This window comes from Engystomops pustulosus, chromosome 7 (assembly GCF_040894005.1).
Source record: "Engystomops pustulosus chromosome 7, aEngPut4.maternal, whole genome shotgun sequence".
NCBI classification, from domain to species: domain Eukaryota; kingdom Metazoa; phylum Chordata; class Amphibia; order Anura; family Leptodactylidae; genus Engystomops; species Engystomops pustulosus.
Genome location: NC_092417.1, coordinates 26,343,861 through 26,371,450, shown reverse-complemented (window position 1 = coordinate 26,371,450; position 27,590 = coordinate 26,343,861). Strand labels below are relative to the sequence as shown.

The 27,590-nt window shown below is 46.0% G+C and overlaps 1 protein-coding gene across 1 annotated transcript in view; it reads left to right on the top strand.

Moving 5' to 3' along the window:
* LOC140069452 (cholinesterase-like) overlaps positions 1 to 27,590 on the top strand; it is a 269,951-nt gene that overhangs the window by 118,519 nt on the left and 123,842 nt on the right. The window lies entirely within an intron of this gene.

Here is a 27,590-nt window from a genome sequence, read left to right as displayed (position 1 = left end):
TAACATTCTAATTCTTTATTACATTGTATGTCAATAGCATTTTTCTGCTATTTTTCTATCTAAAATTTAAATAACTAATTACCATATATACTCGAGTATAAGGCATGTCCCATCACTCCTGTTCACACCTGAACGGACTCTGACAGGTGAGTGGTCATTGGATGCACAGATTATGGACATGAATGTTGGAACAAAGAATATAGTGATCAAATAGTTATATCACTGTTCACACAATTAAGAGAGATACAGGCAGTCCCCGGGTTACGTACAGTATAGGGTCCTTAGTTTTGTTTTTAAGTTCAATTTGTATGTAAGTTGGAATTGTATATTATAATTGTAACTCCAGACAAATTTTTTACCAGAAATTTCAGGGGACAGAGAGGTCTGTCTGTAACTAGGGGTCATCTGTAAGTTGGGTGTCCTTAAGTAGGGAACCGCCTGTATATAAAATATGTAATACATAACTGTGGCTTCCTGCTCTTTGGTACGCACAGTCCATGATTATACACCATTGTTGTAACATATTAGTTACCAATATCTATACATCGGGACTGTATATTTATATACACTCACCGGCCACTTTATTAGGTACACCATGCTAGTAACGTGTTGGACCACCTTTTGCCTTCAGAACTGCCTCAATTCTTCGTGGCATAGATACAACAAGGTGCTGGAAGCTCCTCAGAGATTTTGGTCCATATTGACATGATGACATCACACAGTTGCCGCAGATTTGTCGGCTGCACATCCATGATGCGAATCTCCTGTTCCACCACATCCCAAAGATGCTCTATTGGATTGAGATCTGGTGACTGTGGAGGCCATTTGAGTACAGTGAACTCATTGTCATGTTCAAGAAACCAGTCTGAGATGATTCCAGCTTTATGACATGGCGCATTATCCTGCTGAAAGTAGCCATCAGATGTTGGGTACATTGTGGTCATTAAGGGATGGACATGGTCAGCAACAATGCTCAGGTAGGCTGTGGCCTTGCAACGATTCTCAATTGGTACCAAGGGGCCCAAAGAGTGCCAAGAAAATATTCCCCATACCATGACACCACCACCAGCAGCAGGAACCGTGGATACAAGGCAGGATGGATCTATGCTTTCATGTTGTTGATGCCAAATTCTGACCCTACCATCCGAATGTCTCAGCAGAAATCGAGACTCATCAGACCAGGCAACGTTTTTCCAATCTTCTACTGTCCAATTTCAATGAGCTTGTGCAAATTGTAGCCTCAGTTTCCTGTTCTTAGCTGAAAGGAGTGGCACCCGGTGTGGTCTTCTGCTGCTGTAGCCCATCTGCCTCAAAGTTCGACATACTGTGCGTTCAGAGATGCTCTTCTGCCTACCTTGGTTGTGACGGGTGGCGATTTGAGTCACTGTTGCCTTTCTATCAGCTCAAACCAGTCTGCCCATTCTCCTCTGACCTCTGGCTTCAACAAGGCATTTCCGCCCACAGAACTGCCGCTCACTGGATGTTTTTTCTTTTTCGGACCATTCTCTGTAAACCCTAGAGATGGTTGTGTGAAAATCCCAGTAGATCAGCAGTTTCTGAAATACTCAGACCAGCCCTTCTGGCACCAACAACCATGCCACGTTCAAAGGCCTCAAATCACCTTTCTTCCCCATACTGATGCTCGGTTTGAACTGCAGGAGATTGTCTTGACCATGTCTACATGCCTAAATGCACTGAGTTGCCGCCATGTGATTGGCTGATTAGAAATTAAGTGTTAACGAGCAGTTGGACAGGTATACCTAATAAAGTGGCCGGTGAGTGTATATTTGCACAACAATCACCATATCAAATACAATGTTCTAAAATCAATATACGCCATAATATACGACAAAACTTATATTATACAATCAGAAATAAATTGTATGTCTCGTGAAAACACATAAGCATAAAGTGCAGATCATATTACAGGATGTTGTCAGGATTCGGGGTTAGTGAACTCTCTGGACTATCGCGGATGATAACACAAGCCAACACCTGGAACTGGAATCTAAGTGGCACCCGGTCTTCACCAGAGCCTGCCGCAAAGCGTGATGGTCTGGGGTAGTGGTGGCGAACCTGTGGCACGCGTGCCACAGAGGGCATGCAGAGCCCTCTCTGTCTGCATGTGCATCTTCCCCGAGACACAGGTTCAGTTCATAATCAGAGCTCCGGCCAGGCAGGAAATGTTACAGCACGGCCGGAGCTGCAGAGAATCCCCAGGGCTACTCTGTGCTATTAATTGTACTGGTGTCCTGTGACACCAATGAACTTAAAACAAGTGGCAACACATAGAGTTACACACTCTCTCCGCTGCTACTACACACAGCAGCACATGACATAAGTAGAGAGAGGGGAGAGGGCATAAGGCAGCTCTTCATGAGTTCCTCCGGGACCTTCCTTCCCTGCTCAGGGGATTATAAAGGTGAGGACTGACACTCCATAGCTAGTTACTATTCCTCTTTTCCTGTGTGTATCTATAACTCCCAACATGCCCTTAGGGACCTATGGATCTGCTGAGAATTGTAGTTTCCTTTACTGCAGACCACCATGTAAGTACAGAAGTTATGCCCACAACAACACTGGCTGGTGGAAGCTTATTCATACTTGTATTAGAATTTCAGATAAAATAATTAAAAAATCTATAGTCACTCCACCACTTTCCCGGGCAATCCAGCAGAGATCACCCATTATCCAATGGGCCTTTTATACCTGACAGTGATCGTGGGTAAAAGTAAACAATGACAGTAGGCGCGGTTCTGATACGTGACTTTGCCACTATTTCTCAGAGCTTTTTTTTTATATGTATATATATATATATATGGCCATAACATGTATCCCTGTATATATGACAGTAATATTTATCCCTGTGTATATGGCTATAATATGTATCCCTGTATGTATGATTGTAACATTTACCCCTATATGTATGGCTGTAATATTTATCCCTAGAAATATGGCTGTAATATTCATCAGTGCTATTATTTATCTCTGTATGGTGGCAATATTTATCACTGTATTCCGGTATTATTTATTCTTGTACAGCAGTAAAATGAATCACTGTTTTCTCTAGGTTAGTGATATTATTATTTGTATAGTAGTCTTTATTATCAGTATTGGGGTATTTATGTTGTTGTAATGGTAGTGGTCATCATGTAGCAGTATTATTTGGCCCTTGTATAGCGATATTGATGGCAATATTGGGCTAAATTCCTGTGTCGGCACTTTGTGATAGATATGTTGACTTTGGTTTGCAATTTGGGCACTCAGTCTCTAAAAGGTTAGCCACCACTGGTCTAGGAAACAGGGACTCATGCGTTGACGGGACGGAAACAGGAATGAGGAGAGGTGAGTTCACTCGCAATGGGGTGCCACTACGGAGAGGGGCACGGATGTGCCTTCGATTCGAGACATGGATCATAGGGGCACCCATGACAGATGCGAGTGAACCAGATATGTGAAATACACATATCTGGTGTTTAAGAAGGTGCATGTTGTGCTGTGTGAAGTGACTCTGTGCTAATGAAGTGCATGATGTATAAAAAAAACCAAAAAAATTGTTATTTCATATATACCATATATAAACAGTGAACCAAAAAAAACATCCAAAATTTATATCCACAAAATTGCATTACGTAATATAATACTATAATATTAAAGTGCAATATTAAAGTACTGTGTACAAATAAATGCCAGATTTTTGTCTGACGTTTATTTACTATTTGAGAGTGTGGTGTAGTATTGACACATTTGAGAGTGTGGTGTAGTATTGTGTTGTCTAACTTATAAGATGGACATATGGTAAAGTTAAGTGGAGACCTATGAAATTGGTCCAATATTTGCTATAAATAGAATTATCTGTGACCAATGTCTCCACCTGGTAAGACACTATCACTATCCTTGAAGATGTAATGTATTGATAGATGCTTCTTCGAGAAAAGTTACCTCGTTGGGGCTCATTTATATGAGTCGCTTCCCCGCTCAGGTCCACCAGAGATCATCTTCTCCTGGTGCATGTCTTGCGACACAATTTGAAAGTTAAATCCGAATCAGTCGGATCGTCTGACGGCAGGCCCCAGATTTCTGTTGCATGAAATCCAGCGCAGCTGCGCCAAAATCCGATCCCGTTCGACACAATCCCCAATTTAATATCTGTCACAGTGGCGCTAATCTCGAAAAAGTCGGAAAGTCAGACAAAAGTGCGGCCATGGACCCTTAGTAAATATGCCCCATTGTCTGCATTTAACCTGTATGTCACAATACCCTAAGAAGCATCAACAGTAAATGCAATACATAGCAAGTCTTAGATCTCTCAGAGGAATAGGAACAAACATAAGATTATAAAAGAAAAGCTGATAATTAGCAAAGGTCACAGTTTTTGGTAGGAAGACCATTTTTTGTATTATTTTACTACACATTTTTTTTCAAATTGGCTTTTTTCTTATGATAGGTGTATTATGTTTATCAGCCAATCATATTGATTAACTAGCAGATAGTGACATAGGTTTCACATGTTATGAATGCTATTATGAACATAAAAAACATAAAAACTATACAGATTAGTGTGTTCTACTATGCGTGTGTAGCCCTGATATCAGTGTTTCCTCCCACACTCCATATCATACTGGTAGGTTGATTAGATTGTGAGCCCAATGGGGACAGGGACTGATTTGGCAAGATTTGTGCAGCGCTGTGTAATCTGTGTGCACTATATAAATAGCGGAATTATTATTTAATGTTGCTTTTCTTCATAATATTTCTTCATAGTATCCAGAACGTGATCGCCGATCCCTGATGATGTATCGGCAGGGGCGTTACTAGGAGAAGCAGGGCAGGCTTATGAATGGGACCCCCTTCTCACTTAAAAAATATACATATTTGTATACACATTCGAGTTACAATCACAAATTTATCTACTCATGCGCGCACATATAGAGCATATATACACACATACAGTGCCATATGCAAACGTACAGCATATATACACACATATACACTCACCGGCCACTTTTTTAGGTACACCATGCTAGTAACGGGTTGGACCCCCTTTTGCCTTCAGAACTGCCTCAATTCTTCATGGCATAGATTCAACAAGGTGCTGGAAGCTCCTCAGAGATTTTGGTCCATATTGACATGATGGCATCACACAGTTGCCACAGATTTGTCGGCTGCACATCCATGATGCGAATCTCCCATTCCACCACATCCCAAAGATGCTCTATTGGATTGAGATCTGGTGACTGTGGAGGCCATTTGAGTACAGTGAACTCATTGTCATGTTCAAGAAACCAGTCTGAGATGATTCTAGCTTTATGACATGGCGCATTATCCTGCTGAAAGTAGCCATCAGATGTTGGGTACATTGTGGTCATAAATGGATGGACATGGTCAGCAACAATACTCAGGTAGGCTGTGGTGTTGCAACGATGCTCAATTGGTACCAAGGGGCCCAAAGAGTGCCAAGAAAATATTCCCCACATCATGACACCACCACCAGCATCCTGAACCGTGGATACAAGGCAGGATGGATCCATGCTTTCATGTTGTTGACGCCAAATTCTGACTGACGCCAAATTCTGACCCTACCATCCGAATGTCGCAGCAGAAATCGAGACTCATCAGACCAGGCAACGTTTTTCCAATCTTCTACTGTCCAATTTCGATGTGCTTGTGTAAATTGTAGTCTCAGTTTCCTGTTCTTAGCTGAAAGGAGTGGCACCCGGTGTGGTCTTCTGCTGCTGTAGCCCATCTGCCTCAAAGTTCGACGTACTGTGCATTCAGAGATGCTCTTCTGCCTACCTTGGTTGTAACGGGTGGCGATTTGAGTCACTGTTGCCTTTCTATCAGCTCGAACTAGTCTGCCCATTCTCCTCTGACCTCTGGCATCAACAAGGCATTTCCGCACACAGAACTGCCGCTCACTGATGTTTTTTCTTTTTCGGACCATTCTCTGTAAACCCTAGATATGGTTGTGCGTGAAAATCCCAGTAGATCAGCAGTTTCTGAAATACTCAGACGAGCCCTTCTGGCACCAACAACCATGCCACGTTCAGAGGCACTCAAATCACCTTTCTTCCCCATACTGATGCACGGTTTGAACTGCAGGAGATTGTCTTGACCATGTCTACATGCCTAAATGCACTTGTTGCCGCCAACAAGTGATTGGCTGATTAGAAATTAAGTGTTAACGAGCAGTTGGAGAGGTGTACCTAATAAAGTGGCCGGTGAGTGTAGTATATACACACATCATACACAGTGTACATATAACATATACACATTGCAGATACAGCATACATACATCACATATAAGTTATTCCAAACGAAAAAAGGTAATCCAGCGTCTCAGGGGAGTGTGATTATAAAATCTTGCTTTTATTAAGGTTCCAGATAATATAAAATCTTCAGGCAAGGTACACAATCTCTTAAATCATGGTGTGCAGGAAATGACCTACGTGTTTCGCTCAGGTGAGCTTACTCATGGTCTGCTTTCATATTGCATGTTGCAGCTATTTAAAGATCGCAGCCTCTCCTGGCGTGTGACGTCACAGTCACGTGACACGGCACGTGACATCACAGTCACGTGACCCGCATCACGTGACCCAAAATGCTCCGCCTCCAGGGAAGATCGCGATCATATACAAATTTGAAAAGACTTATGAAATGCTAAAACAAGTACCATCAGAAAGTTAACTATGTAAATACATATCTATAAACTGGTTGACTACTAAATCTGCATAAAGAACATCGCGGGCAACAAAAAGAAAGGAATATTAGACATCCTCTGGTACTAGTATTGTAGGTGCTGCGGGAAACAAAGTTAGAGTATTGCAGAAAACAGTACAAAGAGACTATATATCTAAAATTAGTAACATAGGATTAAGTCCTGTCTCAATTTAATACCCAAAGGTTGGACCATTTTTAGGATGAACATCCAATACGTTTCCCTATTCATCAGCTTTTTCCTATAGTACCCTAGTAGTCAATCAGTTTATAGATATCACAAAAACACAGTTGTTCGTGGTGCACAATTTGCCCCTTGGGTTGGGTGACAAACAACACATAGTGAATTCCTTTATTAATTGTCGATCCACCTTTGTTGTTTATGTGGTGTTATGCTCATGTAAATTTTTCTATATCGGGAAAACTATCAGCAACCTCTTTACTAGATTCCGCGAACACTGCCACTCGATTCACACAAGAAAAGGATGTCCCTGTCTCATTAGTCATGTTAGGGATAGTCATGGGGGGAACCCTGAAGCTCTGAGATTTGCGGGTCTCGAGAAAGTTGAAATTGACCCCCAGGGGGGTAATCGCCCAAAAGATTTGCTCCGCCTTGAGGCTAGACTTATTTTGAAGTACAATGCGCTAGGACCCATGGGCTTGAACAATAGGAATGACCTTAGTGTCTTTCTTTGATTTATGCACCCCGCCAGCAATATGTACAACTACATCCAGTTTGCCGTGTTCGTCTCTATGTTGTACCCTGAATGCATTGCCTTATGTATTGTACTCATAGGATTATTCCCCCTTGTGTCCTGTCACTACTAACGTCCTGCTGACTTATCCTCTCTGGTCTGTCACTCCCTCTTTTGTCTATTCATATACTGTTATTTTGCTGAATATTGGATATTATACCTTACTGAGTATTTAAATGTTACACATTTAAGCCGCAACTTTTGCTGCGTATTTTTAAACTATGTATCATGCTTTGACATTACAGATTGTTACGTACTTGTTATGTGCCCGTGGCGACACTCATGATACTGTGTGCTTGCTGTATGTTGTTGTCTCGTTGCTAGGACTACGCGCACTCGGGGCGGGTATATTACCTGCGTCCCGAGATCTCGCGATGTCCGAGGCTTGAGAAATCGTGGCGTGCATCACCCCTGTCCTGACTCCTTCCTAAATAAAGTTCTCCTGCTCGTGATCGGTGAGTGCCATTTTTTCTTTCTATGGATGCTACATGTATGAGTTTGGGTAGGCATGGGTTAAAACTAGAGATGAGCGAACATACTCGTACGAGCTTGATGCTCGTTCAAGCATTAGCGTACTCGAAACTGCTCGTTGCTCGGACGAATACTTCGCCCGCTCGAGAAAATGGCAGCTCCCGCCGTTTTGCTTTTTGGCGGCCAGAAACAGAGCCAATCACAAGCCAGGAGACTCTGCACTCCACCCAGCATGACGTGGTACCCTTACACGTCGATAGCAGTGGTTGGCTGGCCAGATCAGGTGACCGTGGGATAGACTAGCCGCTGCCCGCGCTGCTCGGATCATTCTGTGTCTGGATGCCGCTAGGGAGAGAGCTGCTGCTGGTCAGGGAAAGCGTTAGGGTGTTCTATTAGAATAGTGTTAGGCAGGAGTGATTCAACAAGAACCCAACAGCCCTTCTTAGGGCTACAATAACGTTATACTTTTTTTTTTTTTGTTTGCTTGTGGCTGGGCTTGCTGGCACTAGTAGTGCAGCTAGTACCATATTGTGAGGAATTTGCAGGGGGACTTGCTACCGTTGTGTTTAGCTCTTAGTGACACACATATCCACCTCAAACACCAAAGTGGGAAAATTTATTAGGGGTTTGATTTCAATTAGGCACAGTCTGGCAGTTTCTTTTTATTTTACGTTTATTTTTTCATAACTCAGCGTCATCTCATCAGTGTGCTTTCATACTTGGCTAGAAAATAGCCAAAGGAGAATCCAAACGGCTTACTTACGCCTACAATAGCGTTATATATATTTTATTTCTGGTTGATCTGCTGGTGGCTGTCCTTGCTGCAGTGCATCTACTAGCCAATTGTGAGGAATTTGGAGTGAGACTTGCGACCGCTGTGTTTAGCACTTAGTGACGCACATATCCATCGCAAAGACCGAAGTGGGAAAATTTATTAGGGGTTGGATTTCAATTAGGCACAGTCTGCCAGTTTCTTTTTATTTTACGTTTATTTTTTCATAACTCAGCGTCATCTCATCTGGCATAGCAGTGTGCTTTCATACTTGGCTAGAAAATAGCCATAGCAACAGGTTAGCATTGTTTGGTTTTAAAAACTAAAAAACACAAAAAAAACTAAAAAACACAAAAAAACACAAAAAAAAGTTAAAAAAAAAATTAAAGTTATATAACTTTCATTTTCAAAATGTTTAACCCGAGGGCTAGGGGTAGAGGACGAGGACGAGGGCGGGGACGTGGGCGTCCAACTACTGCAGGGGTCAGAGGCCGTGGTCCTGGGTGGGGTGAGACACCACCTGCTGATGAGGGAGCAGGGGAACGCCGCAGAGCTACACTCCCTAGGTTCATGTCTGAAGTTACTGGGACTCGTGGTAGAGCACTGTTGAGGCCAGAACAGTGCGAACAGGTGATGTCGTGGATTGCCGACAATGCTTCGAGCAATTTGTCCACCAGTCAGTCTTCCACGCAGTCCACCCATGTCACCGAAATCGGCACTCCTCCAGCTCCTGCACCTCAGCCTCCTCCCCCCCAGTCTGCCCCCTCCCATGAAAATTTGGCATTTGAACCGGCATACTCTGAGGAACTTTTTTCTGGACCCTTCCCACAGTCACAAACCACTTGTCCGGTTGCTGCTGAGCAATTTTCCGATGCCCAGGTTTTCCACCAGTCGCAGTCTGTGGGTGATGATGACCTTCTTGACGTAGTGGAAGAAGTGTGTAAAGAGGTGTCCGACGATGAGGAGACACGGTTGTCAGACAGTGGGGAAGTTGTTGTCAGGGCAGGAAGTCCGAGGGGGGAGCAGACTGAGGAATCGGAGGATGATGAGGTGACAGACCCAAGCTGGGTTGAGAGGCCGGGTGAACACAGTGCTTCTGAGACGGAGGAGAGTCCTCGACCAGAACAGGTTGGAAGAGGCAGTGGTGGGGCCAGACGGAGAGGCAGGGCCGGAGCAGGTGCATCAGCGCCAAATGTGTCACGTAGTGAAGCTCCCGTGGCGAGGGCTCCCGCGGCGAGGGCTAGATTTTCAGAAGTCTGGAGGTTCTTTAAGGAAACACCGGATGACCGACGGACTGTGGTGTGCAACCTTTGCCAAACCAGGATCAGCAGGGGTTCCACCACTACTAGCTTAACTACCACCATATGCGCAGGCATATGAATGCTAAACACCCCACTCAGTGGCACCAAGCCCGTTCACCTCCGGCCGTGCACACCACTGCTCCTTCCCCTGTGTCAGCTGATAGTCAGCCCCCTGCCCAGGACCCTGGCACAAAAACCCCATCGTCGCCTCCACGATCCTCCACAGCATCCACCAGCGTTCAGCTCTCCATACCCCAGACGCTGGAGCGGAAACGGAAATATAGTGCAACCCACCCGCACGCCCAAGCCCTTAATGTCCACATCTCCAGATTGCTTAGCCTGGAGATGCTGCCCTATAGGCTAGTAGAGACCGAGGCCTTTCACAACCTCATGGCAGCGGCCGCCCCTCGGTATTCGGTCCCCAGCCGCCACTACTTTTCCCGATGTGCCGTCCCAGCCCTGCACCAGCACGTGTCAGACAACATCATCCGTGCCCTGACCAACGCCGTTTCTGACAAGGTCCACCTGACCACGGACACGTGGACGAGTGCTGCCGGGCAGGGCCACTGTATATCGCTGACGGCACATTGGGTTAACTTGGTGGAGGCTGGGACCGAGTCTGACCCTGCGGCTGGTAATATACTGCCGACGCCGAGGATTGCGGGGCCTACCTCGGTCCAGGTCTTTCAGGCCTACTATGCCTCCTCCTCCTCCCACCCCTCCTCCACCTCCTCCTCCGAACTACCATCCGTGGGCATGGCGCCATCAGTCGGTAGCTCTAGGCACAGCAGCAGTGCCGTCGCTAAGCGACAGCAGGCGGTGCTCAAACTGCTGAGCCTAGGCGATAAAAGGCACACCGCCCAAGAGCTATTACAGGGCATCACGGCGCAGACTGATCTGTGGCTGGCACCGCTGAACCTGACGCCAGGCTTGGTTGTGTGTGACAACGGCCGTAACCTGGTGGCGGCTCTGCAACTCGGCAGACTGACACATGTGCCATGCCTGGCCCATGTGTTAAATCTGATAGTTCAGCGTTTCCTCAAGACATACCCCAATCTGTCTGATTTGCTCACGAAGGTGCGCCGCATCTGTGCGCATTTCAGGAAGTCCAGCACAGATGCTGCCACTCTCAGGGCAGCGCAGCGCCGCCTCCAACTGCCCGCTCACCGACTGTTGTGCGACGTGCCCACGAGGTGGAATTCAACATTAACCATGTTATCCAGAGTTTACCAGCAGCGCAGAGCGATTGTAGACTGCCAGATGTCAACTTCCACCAGAACTGGTAGTCAGGTCAGTCAGCTTCCTCAAGTCTACAATGAGGAGTGGAGGTGGATGTCTGATATCTGTCAGGTGCTGAGTAACTTTGAGGAGTCAACACAGATGGTCAGTGGCGATGCCGCCATCATCAGCCTCACCATCCCGCTGCTTGGCCTGTTGAAAAACTCTCTGATCAGCATGAAGTCGGAAGCTTTGCGCTCGTCACAAGAGACAGGGGAAGAAGATTCCCTTGTTGATAGCCAAAGCACCCTTAGGTCTGTTTCTCAGCGCATATCAGAGGAGGTGGAGGAGGATGAGGAGGAAGAGGAGGAGAATGTTGGCGAGACACAAGAGGGGACCATTGTTGAGTCCTTCACTGTTCAGCGTGTATGGGCAGAAGAAGAGGAGTTGGAGGAGGAGGAGATGGACAGTCAGGCCAGTGAGGGGAGTGAATTCTTTAGAGTTGGGACTCTGGCGCATATGGCAGATTTCATGCTAGGCTGCCTATCCCGTGACCCTCGCGTTCAAAGAATTTATTCCAGCACCGATTACTGGGTATTCACTCTCCTGGACCCACGGTACAAGCAAAATCTTTCCACTCTCATCCCTGGAGAGGAAAGGAGTGTGAGAATGCATGAATACCAGCAGGCCCTGGTGCACAAGCTGAAACACTATTTCCCTTCTGACAGCGCTAGCGGCAGAGTGCGTAGTTCTGCGGGACAAGTAGCGAGGGAGAGTAGGCGAGCAGGCAGCTTGTCCAGCACTGGCAAGGGTACGCTTTACAAGGCTTTTGCCAGCTTTATGTCACCCCAGCAAGACACTGTCACCTGTCCCCAGTCTCGGCAGAGTAGGGCTGATCTTTACAGAAAGATGGTGAGGGAGTACGTAGCTGACCATACCATCGTCCTAAATGATCACACAGCTCCCTACAACTACTGGGTTTCAAAGCTGGACATGTGGCATGAACTGGCGCTGTAAGCCTTGGAGGTTCTTGCCTGCCCTGCCGCTAGCGTGTTGTCCGAGCGCGTTTTCAGTGCAGCTGGTGGCATCATCACCGATAAGCGTACACGCCTGTCGACTGACAGCGCTGACAGGCTGACGCTTATTAAGATGAATAAAGCCTGGATTTCTCATAATTTCCAATCTCCACCAGGTGAAGGAAGCTCAACCTGAATAATTTATCCACTCCTCCTCCTCATTTTCCTCCTTCTCCTCCTCTTTGTACACTAAAGCAGAGGAAACTGGCTATTTTTTGACAGGGCCCACTGGCTCTAGCTATAGTACTTTATGCATTTAATTTTTCTGGAGCGCCACCTACCCGGTCCTCTGTTTTAAACAATTTTTGGGACTGCCACATACAGGCACTCAATCTATTCAATTTTTCTGGAGGGCCACCTACCTGTTCTTCTGGTTTGAAAACTTTTTTGGACTGCCACATACAGGCACTCAATCTATTTCATTTTTCTGGAGGGCCACCTACCTGCTCCTCTGGTTTGAAAACATTTTTGGACTGCCACATACAGGCACTCAATCTATTTCATTTTTCTGGAGGGCCACCTACCTGCTCCTCTGGTTTGAAAACTTTTTTGGACTGCCACATACAGGCACTATCCAAATTAAATTGTCTCCATAGCAGCCTCCACATGTTGTCTCCATTGCTACCTCCAAAAGTCGTCCATATAGCTGCCTCCATTCGTCGTCCCCTTATCAAACGAGGTGTGTCAGGCAGAAATTTGGGTTGTTTTCATGGATTCCACATCAAAGTTGTTAACTTTGTCGCCACCCTGCTGTGTTATCCACAAAATATACTGGCAAACTTTTACCATTTACGGATATTATTTCAGCGCTTCTTGCGCATCTGTTTACATTCCCCTCACCAGCCATATCCCAAACTTATAAGAACGCTACTACACTTAACTTGGTGCAGGCTGGGACCGAGTCTGACCCTGGGGCTGGTCATATACTGCCGACGCAGAGGATTGCGGGGCCTACCTCGGTCCAGGTCTCAAAGGCCTACTATACCTCCTCCTCCTCCCACCCCTCCTCCACCTCCTCCTCCTCCGAATTACCATCCGTGGCCATGGCGCTATCAGTCGGTAGCTCTAGGCACAGCAGCAGTGCCGTCGCTAAGCGACAACAGGCGGTGCTCAAACTGCTGAGCCTAGGCGATAAAAGGCACACCGCCCAAGAGCTATTACAGGCCATTCCACATCAAACTTGTTAACTTTGTCGCCACCCTGCTGTGTAATCCACAAAATATACTGGCATACTTTTATCATTTACCAATATTATTTCAGCGCTTCTTGCGCATCTGTTTACATTCCCCTCACCCGCCATATCCCAAACTTATAAGAACGCTACTACACTTGATCTTATACAAAAGGTTCTTAGAAGTGCTGTTTGGGGAGTAGCCTAGAGACAGGGGCTTGGATCGGCGAAAGCTCGCCTGGGAGAGGAGCGCCAGCTCCATCTCAAGATCCAACTAACATAGTTTTAACTGCAGCACCTTTAATCTACTACTAGTTCACTGCCTCCATACATCGTCCCCTTATCAAACGAGCTGTGTCGGGCAGAATTTTGGGTTGTTTTCATGGCTTCCACATCAAACTTGTTAACTTTGTCGCCACCCTGCTGTGTAATCCACAAAATATACTGGCAAACTTTTATCATTTACCAATATTATTTCAGCGCTTCTTGCGCATCTGTTTACATTCCCCTCACCCGCCATATCCTAAACTTATAAGAACGCTACTACACTTGATCTTATACAAAAGGTTCTTAGAAGTGCTGTTTGGGGAGTAGCCTAGAGACAGGGGCTTGGATTGGCGAAAGCTCGCCTGGCAGCGGAGCGCCAGCTCCATCTCAAGATCCAACATAGTTTTAACTGCAGCACCTTTAATCTACTACTAGTTCACTGCCTCCATACATCGTCACCTTATCAAACGAGCTGTGTCAGGCAGAATTTTCAGGTGTTTCACCAGATACTTAGTGGAACTCGGCCCATCTGTCGCCGCCATGCTGGAGACCTGAAGTTGCAATCATAGCAGCGCAATATGAATGCCCCATACTGTCGCTCTTAATCATGGAAGTCGTCTCCGTGGCTGCCTCCACATGTCGTCCCCTTATCAAAAGAGCTGTGTCAGGCTCATTTTTCGGGTGTTTTACCAGATACGTTATGGAACTTGGTCACTATGTCGCCACCATGCTGTGTTATCGACTAAATATACCTTTTGTTCACATAGGAAATCATTTCACCTCCTTTGGTGAAACCTGAGTCCATTTAGGGTATGTCGCCATGAGACTCTCTAGCCTGCCACTGCTGCCGCTGCCTCTGCATGCCGTCCCCTATAGTGTCAGGGTCAATTATTGCATGTTTTAGATGCTATCTAGCCTCATTCGGTCACTCTGTCATGGCCATGCTGTTGCCCATAATTTTGGCATAATGGTGCGATTAAGCAGCCTCAGAGGCATCCATGCATGCTGCCCCTGCTGTTTCCTGTCCATTTCCGTGGTGTTTCCATCCTTTTCTGAGGTTCCCAGGTGTTTGGCCAAGCTTCCCTGTGCAGAGCCTTGGTCCCCTTGAAAAATGCTCGAGTCTCCCATTGACTTCAATGGGGCTCGTTATTCGAGACGAGCACTCGAGCATCGGGAAAAGTTCGTCTCGAATAACGAGTACCCGAGCATTTTAGTGCTCGCTCATCTCTAGACAGGACTTAAAAACACAGAATGAACCCCACTGTAGTGTGCTTGATTCAGTTAGAGCCGGTTTTCCTGGGTAACCAGATTAACAGACGAATCTGCACATATATGTCTGTATGATTGTATTACACAGTATTCAGAAACACTGAGGCAGATTATGGTAGAGAGAGTATGTGTGCTGTATTGATAACTCCATAGGAGAGTCATGGCCCTTAAAGTGCTATCTGCATCATAGCCCTTAAAGTGTCGGGGTATATTCACATCAGACGGTCAGGGGAGGTAAGGTGAGTATTGGTAAGTATTGGCTAGGTCAAACCTGCATGGGACTAGGTAAGGTAGCCCACGTCATATGCATATGATAGACTGCCTGAGACACACCTTATAATTCGGTGTCAGCCCTAAAGACTGTAAGTCGCTAGAGTGGCTAAATGTGTCATGCATCCACACTGCAGCCCAACTATGGTATCAGCAGGAGTGTATAGATGCAATTGGAGACACTGCCTCCAGAGGGTCAAGCTGTCAGGTTGCTCCCCTTGACTTTGTATTCCTCATAGGGCACTTATATAGGCAGTGTATTAGGTGTGGGATGAATGTATGTGTGAGAGTGAGGTTAGACTAGAAATCTGACAGCCTATACAACCAATACATGATCCTAATGATTTGGTATCACAGACCAGAATTGCTACAGAAACTAGATCCCTTCTCCCCAGATGTATGTTGACAATGTGACTCTGCGGTGACCTCTCTATATTGTGTCTTTTAGGAATTTAGTTAGTTCCCATTCTGGGAACAGTACACAATCTTTTAGAAACCCATAAACACACTTGTGGATAGAAACCATATAGCCTTTCTACTTGGCCTCTGGCCAATAGAATTTGGGAGGAGTAGGGCAAAGCTCTTTCTCGATATCTTATCTACAGCTAAGACCTTGATTTCCTTTTCCTGAAAGCGAGTGGCACCTTCTTCTCTTTAGACCTTTATTCCTGTATAAAGGATATGCAGACCCCTGGGCAGCTTCTTTACACGTTTGTCTAAGTGAGGTGCTCCTGAAATTTATTTGGAGAAATTCTTGATGAATTTACCCTTCCTGGTGGACCCGCGGGACCCCTACATCCTGTTCTTTACTGCACTTTGTGTCTTTTACTTTTTATTTACATTGTTTTTTCTATTTTGTTTTAATGTTTCCGTATGATCTTTATAATGGTTAAATGAAGACCCAGACATATTGACCTAAGTGAGATCTGATAGATATGGACTTTTACTCATTGACCTTTAGATATTATATGACGTTTTGTATTCTTTGTTTCTTAATTGTCGCCCTATGTGACCTTTTCATGATCCTATTGGTGTTCTGTATTTCACAATTGTAAAGTTTCAATAAAAACGGCAGTTGAAAAAAAAAGTAAAGTAAAAAAAAAAGTTGAAAAGCTTGAAAATAGCTTCATTGAGGAGCTGAAACGTCGCAACTGTTCCATGGGTGAATACAACCACTGAATGTCTTCAGGAGTGCGGTTTTACTGTGTCTACTTTATATACCTGGTAGTAGGGTATCCCCTTACAACCGGGCCCTTTTTAGTTTTTTCACTTCCATTTTTCACTCCCCACCTTCAAAAATCAATAACTTTTTTTATTTTTCTACGTAAAGAGCTCTGTGATGGCTTGTTTTCTGCATAACATCATATTGTACTTCATAGTGACGGTATTTAATTTTCCATGTCGTGTACTGGGAAGCGGGAACAAAATTCCAAAAAACCCACTGAAAATGGTGAAAAAACGCATTTGCGCCATTTTCTTGTGGGCTTGAATTTTACGGCTTTTACTGTGCGCACATAATGACATGTCTACTTTATTCTTTGGGTCAGTGCGATCATGGAGATACCAAATTTGTATAGGTTTTATAATGTTTTCATACATTTACAAAAATTAAAACCTCTTGTAAACCTCTTGAAACAGGTGGGAAAATCGAAAACTTTGAATTTTAAGAGGGCTAATTTCCAAAAATTCAGGGCTGCAATACAGGATATAGACTGGGATCAGATACTGTCACATGGTGATACTAATGTTAAATGGGAGAAATTCAAATCTGTCCTGGGTTTTTATACTTCTAAATTTATTCCAATAGGTAACAAGTATAGACGGGCTAGATTACACCCCGCGTGGCTTACAGCTACAGTTAAAAGGGCAATTAATGAGAAAAAGAGGGCATTTAAAAAATATAAATCTGACGGGTCACCTGAGGCTTTCAATACTTACAAAAAACTTACCAAAATCTGTAAAAAAGAAATCAAATCAGCCAAAATACAAAATGAAAGACAGGTAGCTAAAGATAGCAAAACAAATCCCAAGAAATTTTTTAGGTATATCAATGCAAAAAAAAATGGGTCACAACAGGTTGGACCCCTTTATTCTGAAAATGGGGCATCGGTGACTGGAGACCAGGAGAAGGCGGAGATACTTAATAGGTTTTTTAGCTCCGTTTATACAATAGAAGAGAGAACTTCTGACTTGGGTGGTGCCAGTGCGGGTCATGGATCCTGTGATATACTAGGCTGGCTAAATGTAGACATTATCCAATCTAAGCTCAATAAAATCAATGTGTACAAAGCTCCTGGACCAGATGGGTTACACCCCAGAGTTCTTAAAGAACTCAGTTCTGTTATTGCTGTACCGCTGGCTAAAATCTTCAGGGATTCCGTAATGTCTGGTGTGGTGCCAAGTGACTGGCGCAAGGCAAATGTGGTGCCAATATATAAAAAGGGCTCTAGAACTTCGCCTGGCAATTACAGGCCTGTAAGCTTAACTTCCATTGTGGGGAAAGTATTGGAAGGGTTAGTAAAAGACTACATACTGGAGTATGTGACATCAAATAGTATAATAAGTGACAGCCAGCATGGGTTTACTAAGAATAGAAGTTGTCAAACTAACCTTATCTGCTTCTATGAAGAGGTGAGCAGGTGCCTGGATGGAGGAGCAGCTGTGGATATTGTGTTCTTGGACTTTGCAAAGGCATTTGACACTGTCCCTCATAGACGCCTGATGGGTAAAATTAGGGCTATTGGTTTGGCAGAAATCATTTGCAATTGGATTGAAAACTGGCTGAAGGATCGTATCCAGAGAGTTGTGGTCAATTATTCCTACTCGGAATGGTCACCAGTTATGAGTGGTGTACCCCAGGGTTCTGTGCTTGGCCCACTACTATTTAATATATTTATTAATGATATAGAGGTAGGAATTAATAGCACTGTGTCTATTTTTGCAGATGACACCAAACTGTGTAGTGTAATACAGTCTATGGAGGATGTTCATAGGCTGCAGGGTGACTTGGACAAACTGAATGTTTGGTCATCCACTTGGCAAATGAGGTTTAATGTGGATAAATGTAAGGTTATGCACCTGGGGGCCAATAATCCAAAGGCAAAATATGTCCTTGGGGGAGTAAATCTGGGAGAGTCCCTTGTTGAGAAGGACCTGGGGTTACTAGTAGATCATAAATTGAATAACAGCATGCAATGTCAATCAGCTGCCTCTAAAGCCAGTAGGATCTTGTCATGTATCAAAAGTGGTATGGACTCTCGTGATAGGGATGTAATATTACCACTATACAAGGCACTGGTTCGGCCACACCTGGAATATGCTGTCCAGTTCTGGGCACCGGTCCATAAAAAGGATGCCCTGGAGCTGGAGAGGGTTCAACGTAGAGCCACAAAAATGATAAGGGGTATGGAGGGTCTCAGTTATGAGGAAAGATTAAAACAACTAGATTTATTTAGTCTGGAAAAGAGACGACTACGAGGGGACATGATTAATTTATTTAAATATATGAATGGTCCATACAAAAAATATGGTGGTAAGTTGTTTCAGATTAGATCAAATCAAAAGACGAGGGGGCACTGTCTCCGTCTGGAGAAACCAAGGCTTAATCACCGGAGGCGACAGGGCTTTTTTACTATGAGAACGGTCAATCTGTGGAATAGCCTGCCTCAGGCGCTGGTCACAGCAGGGACAGCGGATAGCTTCAAGAAGGGTCTAGATTAGAGATGAGCGAGCACTAAAATGCTCGGGTACTCGTTATTCGAGACGAACTTTTCCCGATGCTCGAGTGCTCGTTTCGAGTAACGAGCCCCATTGAAGTCAATGGGAGACTCGAGCATTTTTCAAGGGGACCAAGGCTCTGCAAAGGGAAGCTTGGCCAAACACCTGGGAACCTCAGAAAAGGATGGAAACACCACGGAAATGGACAGGAAACAGCAGGGGCAGCATGCATGGATGCCTCTGAGGCTGCTTAAATGCACCATTATGCCAAAATTATGGGCAACAGCATGGCCATGACAGAGTGACAGAATGAAGCTAGATAGCATCTAAAACATCCAATAATTGACCCTGACACTATAGGGGACGGCATGCAGAGGCAGCGGCAGCAGCGGAAGGCTAGAGAGTGGCATGGCGACATACCCTAAATGGACTCAGGCTTCAAACCAATGGGTAGCAGAGAGGAACCAAAGGAGGTGAGCAAGAAGCGCTCAAATAATATCGGTACATGATAAAAGTTTGCCAGTATATTTTGTGGATTACACAGCAGGGTGGCGACAAAGTTAACATGGAAGCCATGAAAACAATCCAAAATTCTGCCTGACACAGCTCGTTTGATAAGGGGACCATGTATGGAGGCAGTGAACTAGTAGTAGATTAAAGGTGCTGCAGTTAAAACTATGTTAGTTGTTTCTTGGCATGGAGCTGGCGCTCCGCTGCCAGGCGAGCTTTCGCCAATCCAAGCCCCTGTCTCTAGGCTACTCCCCAAACAGCACTTCTAAGAACCTTTTGTATAAGATCAAGTGTAGTAGCGTTCTTATAAGTTTAGGATATGGCGGGTGAGGGGAATGTAAACAGATGCGCAAGAAGCGCTGAAATAATATCCGTAAATGGTAAAAGTTTGCCAGTATATTTTGTGGATTACACAGCAGGGTGGCGACAAAGTTAACAAGTTTGTTGTGGAAGCCATGAAAACAACCCAAAATTCTGCCTGACACAGCACGTTTGATAAGGCGGGCATGTATGGAGGCAGTGAACTAGTAGTAGATTAAAGGTGCTGCAGTTAAAACTATGTTAGTTGGTTCTTGGCATGGAGCTGGCGCTCCGCTGCCAGGCGAGCTTTCGCCAATCCAAGCCCCTGTCTCTAGGCTACTCCCCAAACAGCACTTCTAAGAACCTTTTGTATAAGATCAAGTGTAGTAGCGTTCTTATAAGTTTAGGATATGGCGGGTGAGGGGAATGTAAACAGATGCGCAAGAAGCGCTGAAATAATATCCGTAAATGGTAAAAGTTTGCCAGTATATTTTGTGGATTACACAGCAGGGTGGCGACAAAGTTAACAAGTTTGTTGTGGAAGCCATGAAAACAACCCAAAATTCTGCCTGACACAGCACGTTTGATAAGGCGGGCATGTATGGAGGCAGTGAACTAGTAGTAGATTAAAGGTGCTGCAGTTAAAACTATGTTAGTTGGTTCTTGGCATGGAGCTGGCGCTCCGCTGCCAGGCGAGCTTTCGCCAATCCAAGCCCCTGTCTCTAGGCTACTCCCCAAACAGCACTTCTAAGAACCTTTTGTATAAGATCAAGTGTAGTAGCGTTCTTATAAGTTTGGGATATGGCGGGTGAGGGGAATGTAAACAGATGCGCAAGAAGCACTGAAATAATATCCGTAAATGGTAAAAGTTTGCCAGTGTATTTTGTGGATAACACAGCAGGGTGGCGACAAAGTTAACAACTTTGATGTGGAATCCATGAAAACAACCCAAATTTCGGCCTGACAAACCTCGTTTGATAAAGGGACGATGTATGGAGGCAGCTATATGGGCGACTTTTGGAGGTAGCAATGGAGACAACGTGTGGAGGCTGCTATGGAGACAATTCAATTTGGATAGTGCCTGCATGTGGCAGTCCAAAAAATTTTTCAAACCAGAGGAGCAGGTAGGTGGCCCTCCAGAAAAATGGAATAGATTGAGTGCCTGTATGTGGCAGTCCAAAAAAGTTTTTAAACCAGAGGAGCAGGTAGGTGGCCCTCCAGAAAAATGGAATAGATTGAGTGCCTGTATGTGGCAGTCCAAAAAAGTTTTTAAACCAGAGGAGCAGGTAGGTGGCCCTCCAGAAAAATGGAATAGATTGAGTGCCTGTATGTGGCAGTCCAAAAAAGTTTTTAAACCAGAGGAGCAGGTAGGTGGCCATCCAGAAAAATGGAATAGATTGAGTGCCTGTATGTGGTAGTCCAAAAAATTTTTCAAACCAGAGGAGCAGGTAGGTGGAGCTCCAGAAAAATTGAATAGATTGAGTGCCTGTATGTGGCACTCACAAAAATTGTTTAAAACAGAGGACCGGGTCGGTGGCCCTCCAGAAAAATTAAATGCATAAAGTACTATAGGTAGAGCCAGTGGGCCCTGTCAAAAAATAGCCAGTTTCCTCTGCTTTACTGTACAAAGAGCAGGAGAAGGAGGAAAATGAGGAGGAGGAGGAGGAGTGGATAAATTATTCAGGTTGAGCTTCCTTCACCTGCTGGAGATTGGAAATTAGGAGAAATCCATGCTTTATTCATCTTGATAAGCGTCAGCCTGTCAGCGCTGTCAGTCGACAGGCGTGTACGCTTATCGGTGATGATGCCACCAGCTGCACTGAAAACCCGCTCGGACAAGACGCTAGCGGCAGGGCAGGCAAGAACCTCCAAGGCGTACAGCGCCAGTTCGTGCCACATGTCCAGCTTTGAAACCCAGTAGTTGTAGGGAGCTGTTTGATCATTTAGGACAATGGTATGGTCAGCTACGTACTCCCTCACCATCTTTCTGTAAAGATCAGCCCTACTCTGCCGAGACTGGGGACAGGTGACAGTGTCTTGCTGGGGTGACATAAAGCTGGAAAAAGCCTTGTAAAGCGTACCCTTGCCAGTGCTGGACAAGCTGCCTGCTCGCCTACTCTCCCTCGCTACTTGTCCCGCAGAACTACGCACTCTGCCGCTAGCGCTGTCAGAAGGGAAATACTGTTTCAGCTTGTGCACCAGGGCCTGCTGGTATTCATGCATTCTCACACTCCTTTCCTCTCCAGGGATGAGAGTGGAAAGATTTTGCTTGTACCGTGGGTCCAGGAGAGTGAACACCCAGTAATCGGTGCTGGAATAAATTCTTTGAACGCGAGGGTCACGGGATAGGCAGCCTAGCATGAAATCTGCCATATGCGCCAGAGTACCAACGCGTAAGAATTCGCTCCCCTCACTGGCCTGACTGTCCATTTCCTCCTCCTCCAACTTCTCCAATTCCTCTTCTTCTGCCCATACACGCTCAACAGTGAAGGACTCAACAATGGTCCCCTCTTGTGTCTCGCCAACATTCTCCTCCTCTTCCTCCTCATCCTCCTCCACCTCCACCTCCTCCGATATGCGCTGAGAAACAGACCTAAGGGTGCTTTGGCTATCAACAAGGGAATCTTCTTCCCCCGTCTCTTGTGACGAGCGCAAAGCTTCCGACTTCATGCTGACCAGAGAGTTTTTCAACAGGCCAAGCAGCGGGATGGTGAGGCTGATGATGGCGGCATCGCCACTGACCATCTGTGTTGACTCCTCAAAGTTACTCAGCACCTGACAGATATCAGACATCCACGTCCACTCCTCATTGTAGACTTGAGGAAGCTGACTGACCTGACTACCAGTTCTGGTGGAAGTTGACATCTGGCAGTCTACAATCGCTTGGCGCTGCTGGTAAACTCTGGATAACATGGTCAGTGTTGAATTCCACCTCGTGGGCACGTCGCACAACAGTCGGTGAGCGGGCAGTTGGAGGCGGCGCTGCGCTGCCCTGAGAGTGGCAGCATCTGTGCTGGACTTCCTGAAATGCGCACAGATGCGGCGCACCTTCGTGAGCAAATCAGACAGATTGGGGTAAGTCTTGAGGAAACGCTGAACTATCAGATTTAACACATGGGCCAGGCATGGCACATGTGTCAGTCTGCCGAGTTGCAGAGCCGCCACCAGGTTACGGCCGTTGTCACACACAACCATGCCTGGCTTCAGGTTCAGCGGTGCCAGCCACAGATCAGTCTGCGCCGTGATGCCCTGTAATAGTTCTTGGGCGGTGTGCCTTTTATCGCCTAGGCTCAGCAGTTTGAGCACCGCCTGCTGTCGCTTAGCGACGGCACTGCTGCTGTGCCTAGAGCTACCGACTGATGGCGCCATGCCCACGGATGGTCGTTCGGAGGAGGAGGTGGAGGAGGGGTGGGAGGAGGAGGAGGCATAGTAGGCCTCAAACACCTGGACCGAGGTAGGCCCCGCAATCCTCGGCGTCGGCAGTATATGACCAGCCGCAGGGTCACACTCGGTCCCAGCCTCCACCAAGTTAACCCAATGTGCCGTCAGAGATATATAGTGGCCCTGCCCGGCAGCACTCGTCCACGTGTCCGTGGTCAGGTGGACCTTGTCAGAAACGGCGTTGGTCAGGGCACGGATTATGTTGTCTGACACGTGCTGGTGCAGGGCTGGGACGGCACATCGGGAAAAGTAGTGGCGGCTGGGGACCGAATACCGAGGGGCGGCCGCCGTCATGAGGCTGCGAAAGGCCTCGGTCTCTACTAGCCTATAGGGCAGCATCTCCAGGCTTAGCAATCTGGAGATGTGCACATTAAGGGCTTGGGCGTGCGGGTGGGTTGCACTATATTTGCGTTTCCGCTCCAGCGTCTGGGGTATGGAGAGCTTAACGCTGGTGGATGCTGTGGAGGATCGTGGAGGCGACGATGGGGTTTTTGTGGCAGGGTCCTGGGCAGGGGGCTGACTATCAGCTGACACAGGGGAAGGAGCAGTGGTGTGCACGGCCGGAGGTGAACGCGCTTGTTGCCACTGAGTGGGGTGTTTAGCATTCATATGCCTGCGCATACTGGTGGTAGTTAAGCTAGTAGTGGTGGAACCCCTGCTGATCCTGGTTTGGCAAATGTGGCACACCACAGTCCGTCGGTCATCCGGTGTTTCCTTAAAGAACCTCCAGACTTCTGAAAATCTAGCCCTCGCCGCAGGAGCCCTCGCCACAGGAGCCCTCGCCACGGGAGCTTCACTAGTTGACACATTTGGCGCTGATGCACCAGCTCTGGCCCTGCCTCTCCGTCTGGCCCCACCACTGCCTCTTCCAACCTGTTCTGGTCGAGGACTCTCCTCCGTCTCAGAAGCACTGTGTTCACCCGGCCTCTCAACCCAGCTTGGGTCTGTCACCTCATCATCCTCCGATCCCTCAGTCTGCTCCCCCCTCGGACTTCCTGCCCTGACAACAACTTCCCCACTGTCTGACAACCGTGTCTCCTCATCGTCGGACACCTCTTTACACACTTCTTCCAGTACGTCAACAAGGTCATCATCACCCACAGACTGCGACTGGTGGAAAACCTGGGCATCGGAAAATTGCTCATCAGCAACCGGACAAGTGGTTTGTGACTGTGGGAAGGGTCCAGAAAACAGTTCCTCAGAGTATGCCGGTTCAAATGGCAAATTTTGCTGGGAGGGGGCAGACTGGGGGGGAGCAGGCTGAGGTGCAGGAGCTGGAGGAGTGCCGATTTCGGTGACATGGGTGGACTGCGTGGAAGACTGACTGGTGGACAAATTGCTCGAAGCATTGTCGGCAATCCACGACATCACCTGTTCGCACTGTTCTGGCCTCAACAGTGCTCTACCACGAGTCCCAGTAACTTCAGACATGAACCTAGGGAGTGTAGCTCTGCGGCGTTCCCCTGCTCCCTCATAAGCAGGTGGTGTCTCATCCCGCCCAGGACCACGGCCTCTGACCCCTGCAGTAGTTGGACGCCCACGTCCCCGCCCTCGTCCTCTACCCCTAGCCCTCGGGTTAAACATTTTGAAAATGAGAGTTATAACTTGAATTTTTTTTTTAACTTTTTTTGGTTTTTTTTGTTTTTTTTTTGTGTTTTTTAGTTTTTAAAACCAAACGATGCTATCCTATTGCTATGGCTATTTTATAGCCAAGTATGAAAGCACACTGCTATGCCAGATGAGATGACGCTGAGTTATGAAAAAAATAAACGTAAAATAAAAAAGGAAATGGCAGACTGTGCCTAATTGAAATACAACCCCGGGCCCTAATAAATTTTCCCACTTCGGTCTTTGCGATGGATATGTGCGTCACTAAGCGCAAAACACAGTGGTCGCAAGTCTGACTCCAAATTGCTCACAATTTGCTAGTAGATGCACTGCAGCAACTACAGCCACCAGCAGATCAACCAGAAATCAAATATATATAACGCTACTGTAGGCGTAATTAAGCCGTTTGTATTCTCCTATGGCTATTTTCTAGCCAAGTATTACAGCACACTACTATGCCAGATGAGATGACGCTGAGTTATGAAAAAAATAAACGTAAAATAAAAAAGGAAATGGCAGACTGTGCCTAATTGAAATACAACCCCGGGCCCTAATAAATTTTCCCACTTCGGTCTTTGCAATGGATATGTGCGTCACTAAGCGCAAAACACAGTGGTCGCAAGTCTGACTCCAAATTGCTCACAATTTGCTAGTAGATGCACTGCAACAACTACAGCCACCAGCAGATCAACCAGAAATCAAATATATATAACGCTACTGTAGGCGTAATTAAGCCTTTTGTATTCTCCTATGGCTATTTTCTAGCCAAGTATTACAGCACACTACTATGCCAGATGAGATGACGCTGAGTTATGAAAAAAATAAACGTAAAATAAAAAGAAACTGGCAGACTGTGCCTAATTCTACTCAAACCCCTAATAAATTTTCCCACTTTGGTGTTTGAGGTGGATATGTGTGTCACTAAGAGCTAAACACAACGGTAGCAAGTCCCCCTGCTAATTCCTCACAATATGGTACTAGCTGCAAATAAAAAAAAAAAAAAATTATAACGTTATTGTAGCCCTAAGAAGGGCTGTTGGGTTCTTTTAGAATCACTCCTGCCTAACAGTAAGCTAATAGAACACCCTAACGCTTTCCCTGACCAGCAGCAGTTCTCTCCCTAGCGGCATCCAGACAGAGAATGATCCGAGCAGCGCGGGCAGCGGCTAGTCTATCCCAGGGTCACCTGATCTGGCCAGCCAACCACTGCTATCGACGTGTAAGGGTACCACGTCATGCTGGGTGGAGTGCAGAGTCTCCTGGCTTGTGATTGGCTCTGTTTCTGGCCGCCAAAAAGCAAAACGGCGGGAGCTGCCATTTTCTCAAGCGGGCGAAATACTCGTCCGAGCAACGAGCAGTTACGAGTACGCTAATGCTCGATCGAGCATCAAGCTCGGACGAGTATGTTCGCTCATCTCTAGTCTAGATGCCTTTTTACACCTAAATAACATTGATGGTTATGTTATGTTATATAGAATTGTTTCCCCTAAATCCCTTCCTCATCCAATCCCTTCCCTTCCTTGGTTGAACTTGATGGACAAGTGTCTTTTTTCAACCGTAGAAACTATTGTACAAAATTTTTAATTTTTATTTTGCCATCTTCTGGCGCTAATAACTTTTTCATACTTTGGTGTACGGAGCTATGGGTTGTGTCATTTTTGAGACTTTTGATGACGTTTTCATTGCTATCAATTTAGGACTACACAACCTTTGGATCACTTTTTATTGTTTTTTTTATATTTTTCAAAATGGCACAAAAGTTCCATTTTTTGACTTTAGGCGCTATTTTCCGTTATGCGGTTAAACGCAGGTGAAAAACCGTTATTATATTTTGATAGGTCGGACATTTTCGGATGCAGCGATACCTAATGTGTTTATTATTTTTACTTTTTATTAATATTTATATCAGTTCTAGGAAAAGGTGGGTGATTTAAATTTTTAGGTTTTTTTGTTATAATTTTTTTTTTTTAACTTTTTTTAATTTTACTATTTTTCAGACTCCCTAGGGTACTTTAACCCTAGGTTGTCTGATCGATCCTATCCTATACTGCCATACTACTGTATGGGAGTATATGGGGATTTTCCTCCTCACTCATTACAATGGGGGTCATTTATTAAGGGCCCGATTCGCGTTTTCCCGACGTGTTACCCGAATATTTCCGATTTGCGCCGATTTTCCCTCAATTGCCCCGGGATTTTGGCGCACGCGATCGGATTGTGGTGCATCGGCGCTGGCATGCACACAACGGAAATCGGGGGCGTGGCCGAACAAAAACCCAACGGATTTGGAATAACCGCCGCATTTAAAAAAAAAAAAAAAGGGTTGCGGGACTCGCGCTTACCTTCACTCGGAATAAGCCGGTGCACTTCAGTGCATTCCGGCGGGCCTCGGAAAACTTCAGCGTAGCTGGTGGACGTCGGAGGAATCCACCGCAGAGAACGCGCCGCTGGATCGCGAATGGACCGGGTAATTAAATCTGCCCCAATGTGCTGATAGCACATTGCAATGATCGGGTTAATACAAATCAGCCTCGTGTCTTTGGAAGACCCCAGGCTGTCATGGCAATGGATCGCCGTTCCCCGATAACGTCCTTGGCAAGATGGCGACGCCCATGCGACGCCGTCTTTTTGAAGCCGCCTGCTGCAATGCCAGCAGTGATCGGGGGGAAGTCTAGCACTGATCGCTGGTGTTATCAGTAAGCCTGTGCTGCAATAGTCAGCAAAGAC